Source organism: Durio zibethinus, chromosome 25 (assembly GCF_047325235.1).
Source record: "Durio zibethinus cultivar Kanyao isolate XHJ-2024 chromosome 25, ASM4732523v1, whole genome shotgun sequence".
Taxonomy (NCBI): Eukaryota; Viridiplantae; Streptophyta; class Magnoliopsida; order Malvales; family Malvaceae; genus Durio; species Durio zibethinus.
In genome coordinates, this window is record NC_143186.1 from 875,987 (window position 1) to 892,547 (window position 16,561).

Below are 16,561 nucleotides of genomic sequence, written 5' to 3' on the forward strand. Positions count from 1 at the left end.
ATTGAATACTTATAAAATGATAGAGCGAACTAATTATAATTCATTCTACAATAAAACTTAGAGGATGTTGGAAAAATGGTTTATAGAATTGTAAACTAAGCTTGAAAGCTTTCATACTAAAATGACCAAGTTAATCTACCGAATGTTTATGAAAATGGATGATGTAATTGTTGGTAAAAAGGTTAATGACTATGTGGTGAACATGAAAACAAATCCCAAAACTGGTGCAAAAATAAAAAGTACAAAGAACATGAAAGAACCCTTTTTGTTTTCCCTTTTTCCTTTTTCATCCTCTTAATCTTTCGTTTTCTCAATTTCTCTCCACTCCTTCCATCCCTTACTTTACTTCTTTCTTTATTGCTTTTTGCTTTAGCCCTTACTTCAACCATGACCAACTTGGGTTTTTCGCTATTTACATCTAAGACAATGATTCTAAGTTTTTAGGTGATTGGAATGATGATGATTTTATTTCAAACAACCACTTTAATCTCAAAATATTGATGATTTTAGTGAACCTGATAAATGAATTTGAGTGGATTTCATATGATTTTGTTGTTGACTATTTAATGGTTTGTAGTTTGTTTGCTGCTCATTGGTATGTGCTTATTATAATCCATATTTATTGGAAGAAAATATGGTTTTATTAGAGAATGGTGTGTTTTTTTTGTTTGATTTAGAATATGATGTTAATTGTAAAAACCTAATGGCTATATTAAAAGGAGTAGATTGAGTGTTTTATAGAATGATTGAAGTGGTTTAGAGAATTGTAAATGGCTAGGTATTAAGTTCAATTGACATCCTAGCATTTTGATGGTTGCCTGATCAGATGCTATCTTTTTAGTTAATTTTAAGCTTGATTAGTGTATTGTTATTTGTTTAGCTAAGGTTGAGTGTTGAACCCATATGTTGAAGGAACAAGAGTTGATGGGTTTTAGTTTCTTTTAGTTTCCTATAGTTTGTGAGTTCTTTGTGATATGTGTAAACAAATGATGCCATTTAGGTTAGGCTTATAATCTTGATAATTCATGTTATATTGATGTATATATATTATGAAAATTACAATCACAATCAAGGGATGATAAGTATCGGTAGACAATTAAATTAGGTTTTTACATAATATTGGGTTTGTTTGAATTGTGAATTCAGGCTATTTTATTATGGTCTCTTTTTTGTTATCAAAATATCCATTGCTATGGAAGTTCAAATTCTTGCAAGCTCTTTTTGGCATGGGATGTTCCTTCAAATATTTTATTGTCAAGCTAAGATTGCTGTTATAGAAGTTGTTTTGTTAAGGAAAAATTTTCACAAAGTACACTTCTTGACTAGATAGATTGGTAACAAAAGAGAGATATTATACTAGGTTTTGTTATTTTGAACAATGATCTTTTAGAGTTAGTGCGTGAGTCAAATGAATGTAATGGGTTTACTTTTATTAAACTAATGTCTTAGGAAAGATTAAAGCTCAATGATATTATGCCTTACGAAATGTGGTGCAGAAATTAGATGTAGCACATATAGAAACATTATAGAATATTGAGGATAACTTATTATACTTTTTGGATGATGATGAATTTGAATTTCCTAAACAATTCAAATATTTAAACCTTGACTATCTTCATAGATATTTGAATGGCAATTTTACTAAATTCCTAGATTCTACGATGAAGAAGTCTTTAAAGGGTCCTCTAAAAAAGAAATCTTTTAGTTTAAACTTTCATGAAATTTTGCATGAGAAGTTAAAGGTCTATGGATTTGGATGATTCATGTATTCTCCTGCACATGCCATTGTTTTCAATGACATTAGCTTGCCAACAAGTGTATGTGAAGTTGCTCTAAAGTAAATGTGAGCAACCTTACCTTTAGAACTTTTTTTATTACCTTTCTTTAACCATTCTGAGCTAGTTGATTCTCCATTTGACAAGAAAATGTGCCATTTTAGTGCCCTTTGAAATTTTTAGTTGTTCTAAAGCTACCTTAGATGTCTTCTTTCCATTAAGAAAGCATTTATGTCACATCACTAAGTGGCACATAAAGTGTAACCTAATGATTTGCTCATGGGTCCTGTTCTTTTTCTTTTTGTTCTACTTACAATTCATGAGTTTTGTAATGGCTATGTTGATTTAGAAAAAATATGTGAGTTTTCATCAGAGGTGAAACTTGGCCTTAAGTGTAATAACATCATGTGGGTTCCTATAGAAATAAACTTGTCAAATTCTAACTTGCTTATCAATAATCAAGTCATCTCTCTTACTAATGACAAAGATGGGATGTGGTTTGACTTTCAAAGGCCAAAACCTTTCCAAGCTTACATCTCTAAAAACAAGGATATTTTGAAGGAATGGGTATTGTTACAAGCTTGTATGAGTCTACTTACATTAAGAAACCTTAATTGTATGTCCAATTTTATAATTAGTAAGTAATTAATTAAAAGTATGTTAAGGTAGTTAATTAAATGATTAAGGATTAATTACCCTTGCAAGTAACTGAACGCTTATAAAATAATAGAGGGGATTAATTGTAATTCATTCTACCAAATGTTTTTGAGAACTGATGATATAATTGTTGGTAAAAAAGTTAATGACTACATGGTGAACATGAAAGCAAATCTCAAAACTAAACGAAAGCCATCCATGGTAGCCCCCACCAATATTTTTCTTTTACCTTCTTCACCAACCTTCATCGAACTCATTCCTAAAAACCCCTTTTTTTTATACATTGACCTCAAAAACCTTCATCTTTAACATGCTAGTATCTGTAAACACCATTTTGTATTATTATTATATTTTTTCTCTTTTTCTTTCTTTTTCTTTCTCTTTTTTTTTCTTTTCTTTTTCGGTTTAACTCGACAGAAATCTGAGTGCATTAAATGCACTCCCCCAAAGTCTAAAATCATGGTCACCGCCGGCAACCACCTGACACCTTGCCTAACTTGGCAGCGTGAATCTCGACCACCAAAAGTTTACCATACCGATTGAGAATCTAGGATTTGAATCCCAGAAAATCTGAGATTTGAATCCCAGAAAGCTTTATAAATAGAGCTTGCTACCTGCAAAAAGAAAGATGAGGATTGATTAAAAACCCAGAAACTTTGCAAAAGCAAAAAAAGAAAAATTTTGCTAGAAAAAAAGGCTTTCTATCAAAAAAAAGAAAAAAAAAACCATAGTCCCCAAGGTAGGGGAACCCAGTGCTAGCACAAAAAAAAAAAAAAAAACAATAACAACACACAAATACAAAAAAAAAATTATGGCTGAAACTTTTAGGCCAGATCTATGTCGTTTAGAAAACTTTAAGGTGAAACGGAGGCTGGATCTGTGTTTAGGGAGTTGAGGGAAACATTTTGATTTTTTATAAGATTTTTCAATCACCGGCAACGGCGGCCGACGATCGGTGACCGATGGCCACGATGGCAGTGACGACGACCGGACGACCTTCTTGGGTTTTGTCTAAAAAGGGAGAGAGGAGAGGTTTTTTTTTTTTTTTTGAGAGATGAGAGAATGACCGAAAAAAAAATTTGGGGCCTTTTATATAAACAACCAAAACCAAAACGATGCCGTTTTAATAAAGACAAAAACGATGTCATTTTAAGCCTTGAGATCCGCGCATCAACCCGTGACGTTACTTAGGGTCCACACATTCGACTCGTAATCTGCTTCTCCCTCAGCCTCTAATCGGTCCTGCTTAACTAACCCAGATCGAATCGCTGACACCAGACCAAATGGTAGATCAGACTGCACGTTGACAGGCCCAAAATATTTTTTTTGGATTTTTTTTAAAATATTATTTTTGTGATTTTAAATTTTATTATTAATATTTATGTATGTAAAAATGTTTAAATTTATCAAAATAAATTTTTATTGGTTTATAATAATAATTAATAAAAATATATATAAAAGTTTTTGATAATTTTAAATAAAACCTTATAAAATAATTGGTAAAAAATTTATAATTAAATAAAAATAATATAAATTAATAAAAAAATATAAAAAAAAATTTTATCGAACGATGAGATTTAAAGGTATTTCAAGTAGAATATCTACGAAATCTTTAGGTGAAAAGATTTTTTTTAAATACTACCAATGTATTTGAGTATTTATAAAAAATTTTCAACACAATAAAAATTTTCTTTTTATATTAATAAAAAACAAAATTAACTAATTTATAAAAAAAACAACGTGATAAAGGGATAGAAATAAAAATTAGGAAAGATGAAATATTATCCGATGATGGATTCTAAAAGTATTCTGAGTAGAGATGCTTTAAGAAATCCTAGGTGAGAAGATTTTTTTTTATATTTCCAATGTATTGGAATATTCATAGAAAATATTCAATATAATAAAAATTCCTCTTTTTCTTCGAAGTTTTAAATAAAAAAATTAATAAGAATTAATAAAATTTCTAAATAATAAAAAATAAAATTTATGCACCAACATGTTAGTATTTGCATTGCATGCATGACATAATTCTTTACGAAAAGTAAATTTGAGTCTCTGAAGATGAGATCTAAGGTATTCCAAGAAACGATGCCTAAGAAATCTCTAAGGAAGAAAGAGTTTTTCTAATGTTATTAATGTACTGGAAGATTTTAAGAATTATTTCAATAATAAGGTTCCAATTTATTGTTCTCGAATAAAATTTGAATAAAAAATGAAACAATGAATAAAATAAAATTTAAAAAATTCCAATAAATGAAAAAATAAAAAAATTTATTTTTCAAACATCGAAAATAAGACTGTTTTTTTATCAAAATCAAAGGATAATACTTAGTTAAGTGGTACTATTTTTAAATGGGCTTTGTGGGAGTGCTAATCTTTCCTCACACATAATCGACTCCCGAACTTAGATTGTTACGCAGACCCTAAAATTATCCTTTTAATAAATTTTAATTAATTTTAAGATTTTATTAAAAGGATATGTTTTAATAGGTGGCCAATCGCACCTACCCAAAAAAGATTGGTGGTGACTCCATTTTTTTTATTTTGTTTCCAAATTCATCGGGCAGACATAAAATTGTTACGACAAATTGGCGACTCCGCTGGGGATGCCATTTGTTTTCGAGAGTCAGGCCAAAATTAACTACATGTTATCCTTAAATTTTGATTTAAACAGTCCTAATTGGTTTCTTAGTTTTTTATTTTTCACTTTTAACAAAAACAAATCTAAAACAAAAAGAAAAAATTCACACACGTTTTTTTACATGCATCTTATGCTTTATTTTTCTGTAAATATTACTCTTAATAAATTAGGATATATTTGCACACACAATAACACGATGCATCTTATGCATAAGCTTTATACCCGGGCTCTGTCCTTTATAAGAGGAAGTAAAGTACCTATGCTCTTGTGACGTGATAACTTTCGTAATGGCAAGCGAAATACTTTCACTTAAATTAAACCCTTTTAGTTTATAGCTTGTAATGGGTGAGGATCGGGGTGCCTCACTAGTTTAGTGTGGACGATAGTAAGGAACAATTTGGAAACTTTTAGACACATATCAATTCAAACCCAGCATGTAATAAGCCTAAGAAACCAGCCTTAGGTTGAGCCTCATCCACCTTGTTATAGGAAATGCCTAGGAATAAAAGTTGTATGTAATACAAAACAAAACAAAACAAAAAAAAAATATCAAAACTCAACAAAATGTTTTTTCTCAAACCATATCCTCACACTAACTCAATTTTGTTTCTTTTTCTTTTTCTTTTTTGCATTACTCATATCATATAGTTCTATATCGAGATATTTGCTTTAGGACATATTTCTCCTAAGAAGTTTTTATGGATCTAGTAGAACTACAGATTTGTTTATCCTCAGTCAGTATCTTATGTGAGCTGTATAATAAAGTACATGTTTGGTCAAAAGAAGCCCAACAAAATAATGGAGATTGCTTGCCTATCGACTATGTGTCTGAGTTACCTGAGAAGGTGCATTTGGATATCACACAGAATGATTTAGAAGACTTAGCCATCATTTGAAGTCAGTTAAATGAAGAAAGAAAAGAAAGCTTTTGTAAAAAGTATGGGCAAATTGTATCCCTTATTCCAGTAGTGATCGATGAATAGCTGATCAACGTAGCTATATAGTTTTGGGATCCATCCTATAGATGCTTCACTTTTAATTTGGAAGATTTGGTGCCAACTATTGAAGAGTATTCAATTTTGCTTGGAATAGAACTACAGTGTCCATATAAAGTGTTTACTCGAAAGTCAAAATTAGGTTATCGCAAAAGGTTGGCCAAGCTTATAGGGGTTAAAGTGGAAGCCATTGATTCATTCGTAAAGCCTAAAGTGAACATCTCAACATCTGTTGGGACTTTCTCTGAAACTTTACTCAAAAGCATTTAAATGATGATCAAGCTATAACTGTGTTTGCTTTAGCATTGTATGGCATGGTAATCTTTTCGAAGACTTTGGGTTACATTGAGATAACTGTGGTAGACTTTTTAAGCAAATTGAAACCCAAGCAATTAATCCTACTCTAACAGTCCTAGTTGAAACCATCAGGTCATTGAATTTGTATCGACGAAATGAAAAAGGACAGTTCATAAGATATGCACCGCTATTATATGTGTGGGTCAAAAATCATTTTAAGTGAGAGAAGAATGCATTTTCAAAGCTGTATCTACGAAACAAAGCACCAATTGAAGAGTTCTACAAAAGTCGATGGTCAACATTGAAAACTAAAGAAGAATGGGTCATTTTCTTGCGAAAGCTTATCAGAGATGAAATTGAATGGATGGTGCCTTAGATGCCTTATGTGCTTTTATTGTATCATGAATGAAACGAGCCATGGATATCGTTGTTAAGGCTATGAGGTGTTATAAGTTATGCTTCATTGATGGTGTTTAGGTAATTTGGTACAAAGTAGTTTGTTCCTGCTACTCATGGCCTGGTTGAGGTAGAATTCATTTACGAAGAATCGAATCCACCAAAAACCTTGAAGCAGTTGATCTAAGCATGAAAGAAAACACAAAGAATGAGATGAAGCCTCTCATTGACAAAGTCACTCCTAATTATCAGATTTGGAAAGCAAAGCGACCTAGAGACATAGTACTTTCTCCTAATGATAGCTCACACCAATCAGTTAATCTTTCGATAAAAGTGTAATTATCAAAAGTTGAGCTTATGAAGAAAGAATTAGAAGCTGAAAAAAAATAAGAAGAGAAAATTTAAGATTTCGTGAAAAGGTGAGACGGTTGAAATGTGAATCTGAAATACAAGAAAGCAGATTGGAAAAGATCATAAAAGAATGAAGTGTGACCAATGATTTGAAAGATCTGCACTAAAAAAATAAGAGATTATGAGTTCAATTCAAAACTGAAAAGGTCATCAAGTCTTACCTTAGTTGGCAACATGAAATAGATGAGCTCCGAGAGGAAATGAACCAAAGTAAGGGCAAAGCTCAAGAAAAGCAAGAAAAGACCACTAGAATTTCTCAAGAATGTTAGAATTAGATAGGGTTATACTGCACAACCTCAACAAGATTGGTGAAATATCAAAAGAAAAAGGAAATGTTGAACGTTATAGTCATAAAAGAGAGAAAAAAGCATCTAGAAGTATTAAATGAGAAAGAATCATTTCATCGGGTGATCCAAGGGTTAGAGCTGCAACTGTAAGACCACAAGAACCATATTTCAACAATAATAGAGGAGTGGCAGAAGAGGGAAAAAGATTGGATCTTCACATGTGATTCAGAAATGGATGCTCACATGAGATGAAAAACAGAAAGCTTAAAAAGACAACAGTATATAGAGCACATGACTATCAAGTTTGTAAGGTAGTGAAGAAAGCATGGAAGATGGTTGAAAAGGTAGAAGCATTAAGAAGAGAAGTCAATCCTATAAGAAAATACGGACAGCGCATAGTGAACTTTCTAGATGAGGCGAATGACCATTATGAACAAGTCAAATGCTTCTATGGATATAATTTTATGATGGTAAATCCCATGTAATAAAAGTTGTATAAAATCAATAAAAATTTTTAGTGTTGAAATTTGTCAAAGAGCAAATATCTCTCACTTGCATTCATGCATCATGTACATCATTTTCATAAAATAAGTGAAAAAATAAAATTTTCAACACATGGCATTTTGATTTTTTTCTTTTTCAAAAAGAACTTTATGATAATAAAGGTTCAAGAATAGCTCGCCCATCAAAAATTTTGACATAACCTATTCGTCATTCATACAATACCAAGACTTAAAGAAGAATCATGGAGCAAGAACAGCCAATCGATTTGAAAGAATCGAGAAAGCTCAAAAACAACTATGAGGGGATTTCAGTGTAATAATGATATGCTTAAGAAACTTGACAAGGGAAAAGCAGTGGAAGAAAATCTCAAGTTTCAAAAGTAATCACCAGATATGGTAGATCTTGTAATTTCAGGGTTTGAGCTACAATCGATCCAACCTTTTCAAGAAACTAGAGTATAAATTCCTACTCTCGCTGGATATCCTAATCCTTATTCAGGAATGACATCCACACTTGCTTCAAGATAATTTCAAAATTTTGTTAATCCCGTTATGATGAAAAAATCACTCAAGCCAATCTTGATCCATGACTTGATAATCCTAATGAGAGAGAAAAGCTAGGGATGAAGACACTTGAGAAAGTAAATATCCAATGCCCAACAGAAGATGAAAGTATTAGACGAAAGACTTAGGGTTATAGAGGGAATGAATTTTTATGGCTCTATGGATGCAGTCGACCTTTGTTTGGTCCCAAACGTGGTCATTCCACCTAAATTCAAAGTCCCTGAATTTGAAAAATATGATGATATAAAATGCTCGATAACCTATATCACCATGTATTATCATAAGATAACAGCACATGTTTGTTATGAGAAGTTGTTGATGCACATATTTTAGGATAGCCTTATGGGATCTACAGCTGGATGGTATGTCCAACTAGATAGGACTCGTATTCATTCCCAGCAAGTGCTCACTAAGGCATTCTTTACACAATATCGGCATGTCACGGATATGGTTCCAGACCATCTCTCTTTACAAAATATGGAAAAAAGGGCACAAAAAGTTTTAAAAAGTATACATAGAGATGGAAAGATGTGGCTTCACAAGTTCAACCTCCTCTTATAAAAAAAGAGACAACAGTCTTATTTGTGAACACTTTGAAAGTACTGTAATATGAGAGATTGTTAGGTAATGCAACTAAAAACTTTACAGATATGGTGATATCGGGTGAGACTATTGAAAATGCTATTAAGAATGACAAGCTCGATGCAAGAAAGATGCGTAAAGCAAAGAAAGATAGAGTTCGCAAAAAGAAAGAAAATGAAGCTTAAACAGTGAATTACATAGGGTAACAGTTCAAAAGTTTCACGCCCTACCTTACACCAGTCTACCAAACTCATTACCCTCTTGTAAATAATGTTACATCCACTTCTCATCCATATCAACCATACCAGCCATTACAACCACCAGTTTATCCACCTCAGTTTCAGCCATCTTTTTGAACACTTACCTATTCTTATAATCATCCTGCTGCACCTACAAGACCAGAATGAAGACTTAATCCAAATAGTGATCCGAGAGCTTCAAGAAATACCTAAGAAAAACCCATTTTTGACCTTATTCCTATGACATACATGGATTTTTACCTTTGACTTGTTGAGAAACATTTACTGGCTCATGTTATTGTTAAACACTTGAAACTTTCGTTTCCCAAATGGTATGACCTTAATGCATATTGTGATTATCACTATTGGAACCTAAGTTATTCCACTAAGAACTGTACTGCTTTAAAGCATAAAGTACAAGAGTTAATCAATGAAAAGGTGTTAAACTTTGAGATCAACTAATAATGGACTTCAAATGTTAATGGGAACCCTTTACCGAACCACATTAGGCCATCGATAAATGTTTTGATTGATAGGCAAACAAGCTATGTGAAAAGAAGGATAGAAGAGGTCAAAACTCTTATGGCTAAAGTGTTTGAAGCCTTGGTTAAAGCTAACATGTTAAAGTCAATAAAACCTTAGAATTGTTTTGAAGTGATTAAACTCAACTGAAAGCTGTAATTATCACAAAAGTGCCTTGAGGCATTCTATCGAGAGTTGTCACCAATTTCATTAAGAAGTGTAAAAGTTGATGGATATGGGTCAAATAGAGTTTTACGAAGAAAAAAAAATTGATGAAAGCTGAAGTGTCTACCATTGATTCACAGAATACATTTATTCGTAGATCAGTAACAATTTATTATATGAGAAGTCAACATTGAGGCCAAAAAAACCCATCTCTCAACCAATAGTGACAATTAAAGTTCCTAGCCCTTTTTCTTACCAAAATGACAAAGCAGTACCATGAAAGTATGATTATGATATCGTAGTCAACCTAGATATTACAAATATAATGGGCATAGAAGGTATAACCTGAAGTGGAAGATGTTATACTCCAAAAGCTTTAGAGAAAGCTAGGAAAGAGAAAGCAAAAGTGAAAAAAAAAAAGGAAAGTTAGAATAATCCTGTTGCAATTTTAGATAAAGAATGTTAAAAGTCGATCTCTAAAAGTGAAGCTTGTGAATTTCTAAAGTTAATAAAACATAGCGAATATAACGTGGTAAAACAACTTAACAAGATGCCAGCTAAAATTTTGCTATTATCATTATTGCCAAGCTTAGAGTCACACTATAATGTTCTATTGAAAGTGCTCAATCAAGCATATGTGTCTCATAATGTATCTGTTAAGTACGTAGAACAGCTTGTAGGCAATCTGACAATTTCAAACTATATCTTTTTCAGTGATGAAAAGATTTTTCCTGAAGGTCGAAGAAGTACTAAGGCTCTCCACATTACTGTAAAGTGCAAGAGTCATATAATAGCTAAGGTTTTAATCGATAATGGCTCATCTATTAATGTTATGCCTATGACTACTCTAACAAAACTTTCTGTTGATGGATCTTATATAAAGCCTAGTTATATGATAGTTCAAGCCTTCAATAAAACTCGAAAAGAGGTGCTGAGAGACATAAAAATGCCATTACAGATTGGCCCATGTACTTTCAACATGAAATTTCAAGTTACGGATATCTCTTATTCATATAGTTACTTGTTGGGTAGGCCATGGATTCATATGGCGGGTGCTATTCCATCCTCATTGCATTAAAAAGTCAAATTCATTATTAATGAAAAATTGACATGTGTGGTAAGAGAAAAAGATTTACTGGTCACCCAACCAATAAATACTGCTTATGTAGAGCAACAGATGAAATCCTGTAGTACTCATATAGATATTTCAAGATTGCTAATGCAACCTATATGACTAAAAGATCTAAATTATTTTCATAACACCTGTCTACGACTACTACAATGGTCGTTAAGCAGCTCATTGAAATGGGGTGGTAACCTGGAACTGAACTAGGAAAAAACCTGTAATGAATCATAGAGCCACCAGTAATATATGATAAGAAAGATAGATTCAGCTTAGGATATAAGCCAACAAGAAGGGGCATAATGAAAATGGTGAATGAGAAAAAAAATAAGAGAATGGCTAATCTTGAGAGATATGAGCTAGAGTCAGAGCCTATGGTCATTCTATACCTCTGTGATTCTTTTCGTTCGAGGGCATATATTTTTCAGATCTGCCTACAGCTCCAAGTGCAAGATTTATGGAAGAGTTTTCAAAGCTGACCATTCAAATAGTGAATGATGAAGAAAAAAAGAGTCAAGATAAAGAGCTGTTCATGCACCCTTGTCCTTTAGATTTTGAGCTAAATAATTGGAGAATCATAGAACTGCCTGTTGGTTTTAAAATTTTTGAAAAATAATGTATTGTGAAACTTTAAATCCCTAATTACTTTTTATGAGCATTGGGTGATCTTCTATGGTGTTTTTATGTTTGTCGTTTTAATAAAAGACTTAGAAGATGCATCCACATTTCTTATGTTGTTTTCATATTCATTTTGCCTTTCATTTTCTCTTTCAATCATTTTCTTATCAATCCATTTTTGTTGCCAATATTCTCTTCATCTTACCCTTTGTAGGGTCTCCAATAATGAACACGAAGATAATCATGACAATAATCTCGAATTTGATTTTGAAAACTTAATTCATGTTGATGAACTTGATAATGAGGAAGATTCAGATAATTACACACTGTCTTTTGATTTGTTAAAATTAATAGAACATAAAGATAAGCTAATTGAACCCCACCAGAAAATTATCGAATTAGTGAATTTGAAAGAAGGTTTACGAAAGAGAGGTCAAAGTTGTTACATCTTTTTTACCAACTAAAAGGCAGAAGCTAGAAGAGCTATTTCGAGAATATGTAGATGCGTTCATGTGGTCTTACCAAGATATACCATGACTCAACACTGATATTGTAGAGTATAAGTTACCTTTGAAACCAGAATGTAAGCCGATACAGCAAAAGCTAAGGCGCATGAAATCAGAGATGCTACTGAAAATTAAAGAGAAAGTGAATAAACAATTTGATGCTAGATTTTTTGAGGTGGCAAAATATCCTGAATGGGTAGCCAACATAGTGCCAATTCTCATGAAAGATGGAAAAATGAGATTGAGTGTTCATTATCGAGAATTGAATAGGGCAAGTCCTAAGGATAACTTTCTTCTACCCCATATCGATACTCCATTGGATAATACTGCTAGGCATTCTATATTTTTCTTTATGAATGGCTTCTCAGGCTATAATAAGATCAAGATGGCTAGAGATGATATGGAAAAAACCACATTTATGACCATGTGAGGGATATTCTATTACAAAGTCATGCATTTTAGGTTGAAAAATATCAGTGCCACTTATTAAAGAGCAATGGTGATTCTCTTTCATGATGTGATATATAAAGAAATAAAAGTATATGTGGATGATATGATCATAAAATCTCGTGAAGGAAAGGATCATGTAGTCAATCTCAAAAAGATATTTGATAGGTTGAAAAGATTTTAGTTGAAGTTGAATCCTGCTAAATGTATATTTGATGCCAAATCAAAAAAAATATTGGGCTTTGTGGTTAGTGAAAGAGGAATCGAAGTGGACCCGGATAAGATACAAGCCATTTAAAACTTATCTCCTTCTGATACCCAAAAGAAATATGAGGTTTCCTAGGGAGATTGAACTATATTACTCGCTTCATCTCTCAATTCACCTACAAGTGCGATCCTATTTTTAAGCTTCTTAAAAAACATGATCCAGGAGAATGGAATGACAAATGTCAATAAGCTTTTGATAAGATCAAAGAATACTTGTCAAATCCACCTATGTTGGTACCACCAATCTCGGGAAAACCTTTGATTTTGTACTTAACAGTGCTTGAAAATTTAATGAGATGTGTGCTGGGGCAAAGAGATGAAACTAATAGGAAAGAACGAGCAATTTATTGTTTGAGCAAGAAATTTACTTATTACGAGTCTAAGTATTCTCTATTAGAGAAGATGTGTTCATTAGCCTGGACAGCTCGAAAGTTTGACAATACATGCTTTATCACACTACTTGACTCATAAAAAAGTTAGATCCTATTAAATATATTTTTGAGAAGCAGTCATTGACATGGAGAATAGCGTGGTGACAAGTTATGCTTTCAGAATATGATATTGTTTATATGACTCAAAAGGCTATTAAAGAAAGTGCGATAGTCGAGTTTCTTGTCGATTGTGCAATCGAAGATTATAAGCCAATGAAATTAGATTTTTTTGATGAAGAAGTGATGGCCATTAAAGAAAATGAACCTATTGGGAAGTCTTTGAGGATGTATTTTGATGGAGCTGTTGATGCTTTAGGCCATAGTATTAGGGCAATTTTAATATCTCTTGATGAACATTATTATCCCATCACAGCCAAGCTGAATTTCAATTGCACAAACAATGTAGCTGAATATGAGGCCTGTGTTGGTCTATAAGCAGCGATTGAAAAAAAGATCAAAATGTTAGATATGTTTGGAGATTCAACTCTAGTCATTTATCAGTTGTTAGAAAAATATGAGATAAGAGATTTTAAGTTGATCCGATACCATAAATACATCTCTGAGTTGGTCAAACTATTCAAAAAAGTTTAATTTGAACATTTGCCTAGAGAAAAGAACCAAAGTGCTGATGCACTGGCTACTTTAGCTACAATGATTAAAATAGATGCAAATACTAAAATCTAACCCATCAAGCTGGATGTGAAGGATGAACTAACACATTGTTCAGGTGTTGAAGAAGAAGTTGATGGGAAGCCATGGTATCATGACATTATGCAATATAAAAGCCAGTAATACCCAAAACATGTAACAAAAAATGATAAAAGAACTATCAGAAGATTGGCTGTGAGTTTCTTCCTTGATGGAGATGTCCTCTATAAAACAGGTCAAGATCAAGTACTTTTAAGATGTGTGAATGCAGCTAAAACGAAAAGGATTATTGAAGAAATGTATAATGAAATTTGTGAGGCACATGCAAATGGTCATATGTTGGCTAAGCAAATTATGAGGGTCGGTTACTATTGGTTAACAATGGAAAATAATTGTATTAGTTATGTTAAAAGATGCCATAAGTGTCAGATTTATGCTGACCAGATCTACGTTTTTCCAACAACATTACACATTTTAGCTCCTCCGTGGCCATTCTTTATGTGAGGCATGGATGTCATCGGTCACATAACTCCAAAAGCTTCAAACGGGTATAGATTCACATTTATGATGATTGATTACTTCACGAAGTGGGTAAAAGTTGCATCATATGCTAGCGTGACCCGATCTGTGGTATGCAAGTTCATAAAAAATGAGATAATATGTAGATATAGGCTTTCATAGATAATTATTTTTGATCATGCCAAAAACTTGAACAGCAAAATGATGAATGAAGTATGCACTCAATTCAATATCCATCATCGTGATTCGACACCATATCATCCAAAGATGAATGGGGCAGTGGAGGTTGCAAATAAAAATATCAAAAGAATCTTGAAGAAAATGACTGATACTTACAAAGATTGGCATGAGAAGTTACCATTTGCTTTGCATGCTTATAGAACATCAATCCGAACATCTACTGGGGTTACCCCATTCTCTTTGGTATATGGAATGGAAGCTGTGCTACCGATCAAAGTAAAAATTCCCTCGTTGAGAGTCTTGATGGAAGTAGAGTTAGATGAAGTAGAATGGGTTCAAAATCATTACGAGTAATTGAATCTCATTGAAGAGAAAAGACTTACAGCATTTTGTCATGGTCAATTATATCAAAAGAGGATGATGAGAGCACATGACAAGAAAATCCATCCCCATCGCTTTAGGGAAGAAGACTTAGTGCTGAAAAGGATCCTTCCAAATCAACATGACAATTGAAGAAAATAGACACCAAATTAGGAAGGCTCGTATGTGGTAAAAAAGGTATTTTTTGGTGGGGCATTAATTTTGGCAAAGATAAATGAAGGTGATTTACCTACTCCAATAAAATCAAATGCTGTAAAAAAATATTTTGCTTGAAAAAAAAAATGATGACTTATCTAAGTTGAAAATCTAAAAAGGTGACTTGGATGCGAAGGAGAAGCATCATCAAGAGAATATCCCATAACATAGGGGCAAATGTAGTTTGACGAACTTTGAATAATCAAGGAAGTCATCTGATTTAGTTTTAGAAAAAAAATCTGAGAATATTTTATTCATGATTATCTTGTGATCATTATTTAAGCACCTTTATTTTGACTCAAACACTTTGCCATGCATTTATTATTAGTTTAATGAAATATGTTATCTTTCCTTTGGAAATAATGCCTATCCATTCCTTTATTCTCATTTGATATTTTTGTTCACCGTACAAATAGGAGAAATGTGTGATTGCATTTTGTTTGTCTTAAACTTAAAATGATGAAAAGGAAAACAAACATGAAAGATCTCAACATTACTTTGTAAAAGTTGATAAAGACAGATGAAAAAAGATGAGAAAGGCATCACAAGACATTAATGTTGTAGACTTTTGAAGAAGAAAAGTATTGTTAGGGAAGAATACAATGGTTAGATGCTAAGATTAGATTGGTCATATGGCAATTGTTTGAGAACCTTTTTACTATAATGAATAATTTTGATTATATTACATGTATTACATTTAGAGCACTCAGTACATGTATCCATGAGCAATTATAATAAAGATAGAGACTTTTCATTTCTTAATGCAAAATAAGATTTTGATATTCAGATGAAGATAATGATCAAACAAAAAATTTCAAAAAAGAAAAATTTACTTGTTCAAAGATGAGTACTTGGTTTCAAGAACAGATGAGATTTTTAAAGTTGTTGAGCCTCTGCTTACAAGAGCCTTTTTCATATAAGATTTTTAAAGTTGTTGAGCCTCTGCTTACAGGAGCTTTTTCAAGATGATTTTTTAAAGTTGTTGAGCATCTGCTGATAGGAGCTTTTTCAAGATGAGATTTTTAAAAGTTGTTGAGCATCTGTTGAGAGGAGCTTTTTCAAGATGGATTTTTAAAGTTATTGAACCTCTGCTTAGAAGAGCTTTTTCAAGATGAGATTTTTTAAAGTTGTTGAACCTCTGTTGAGATAAGCTTTTTCAAGATGAATTTTTAAAGTTATTGAGCCTCTGCTTAGAAGAGCTTTTTCAAGATA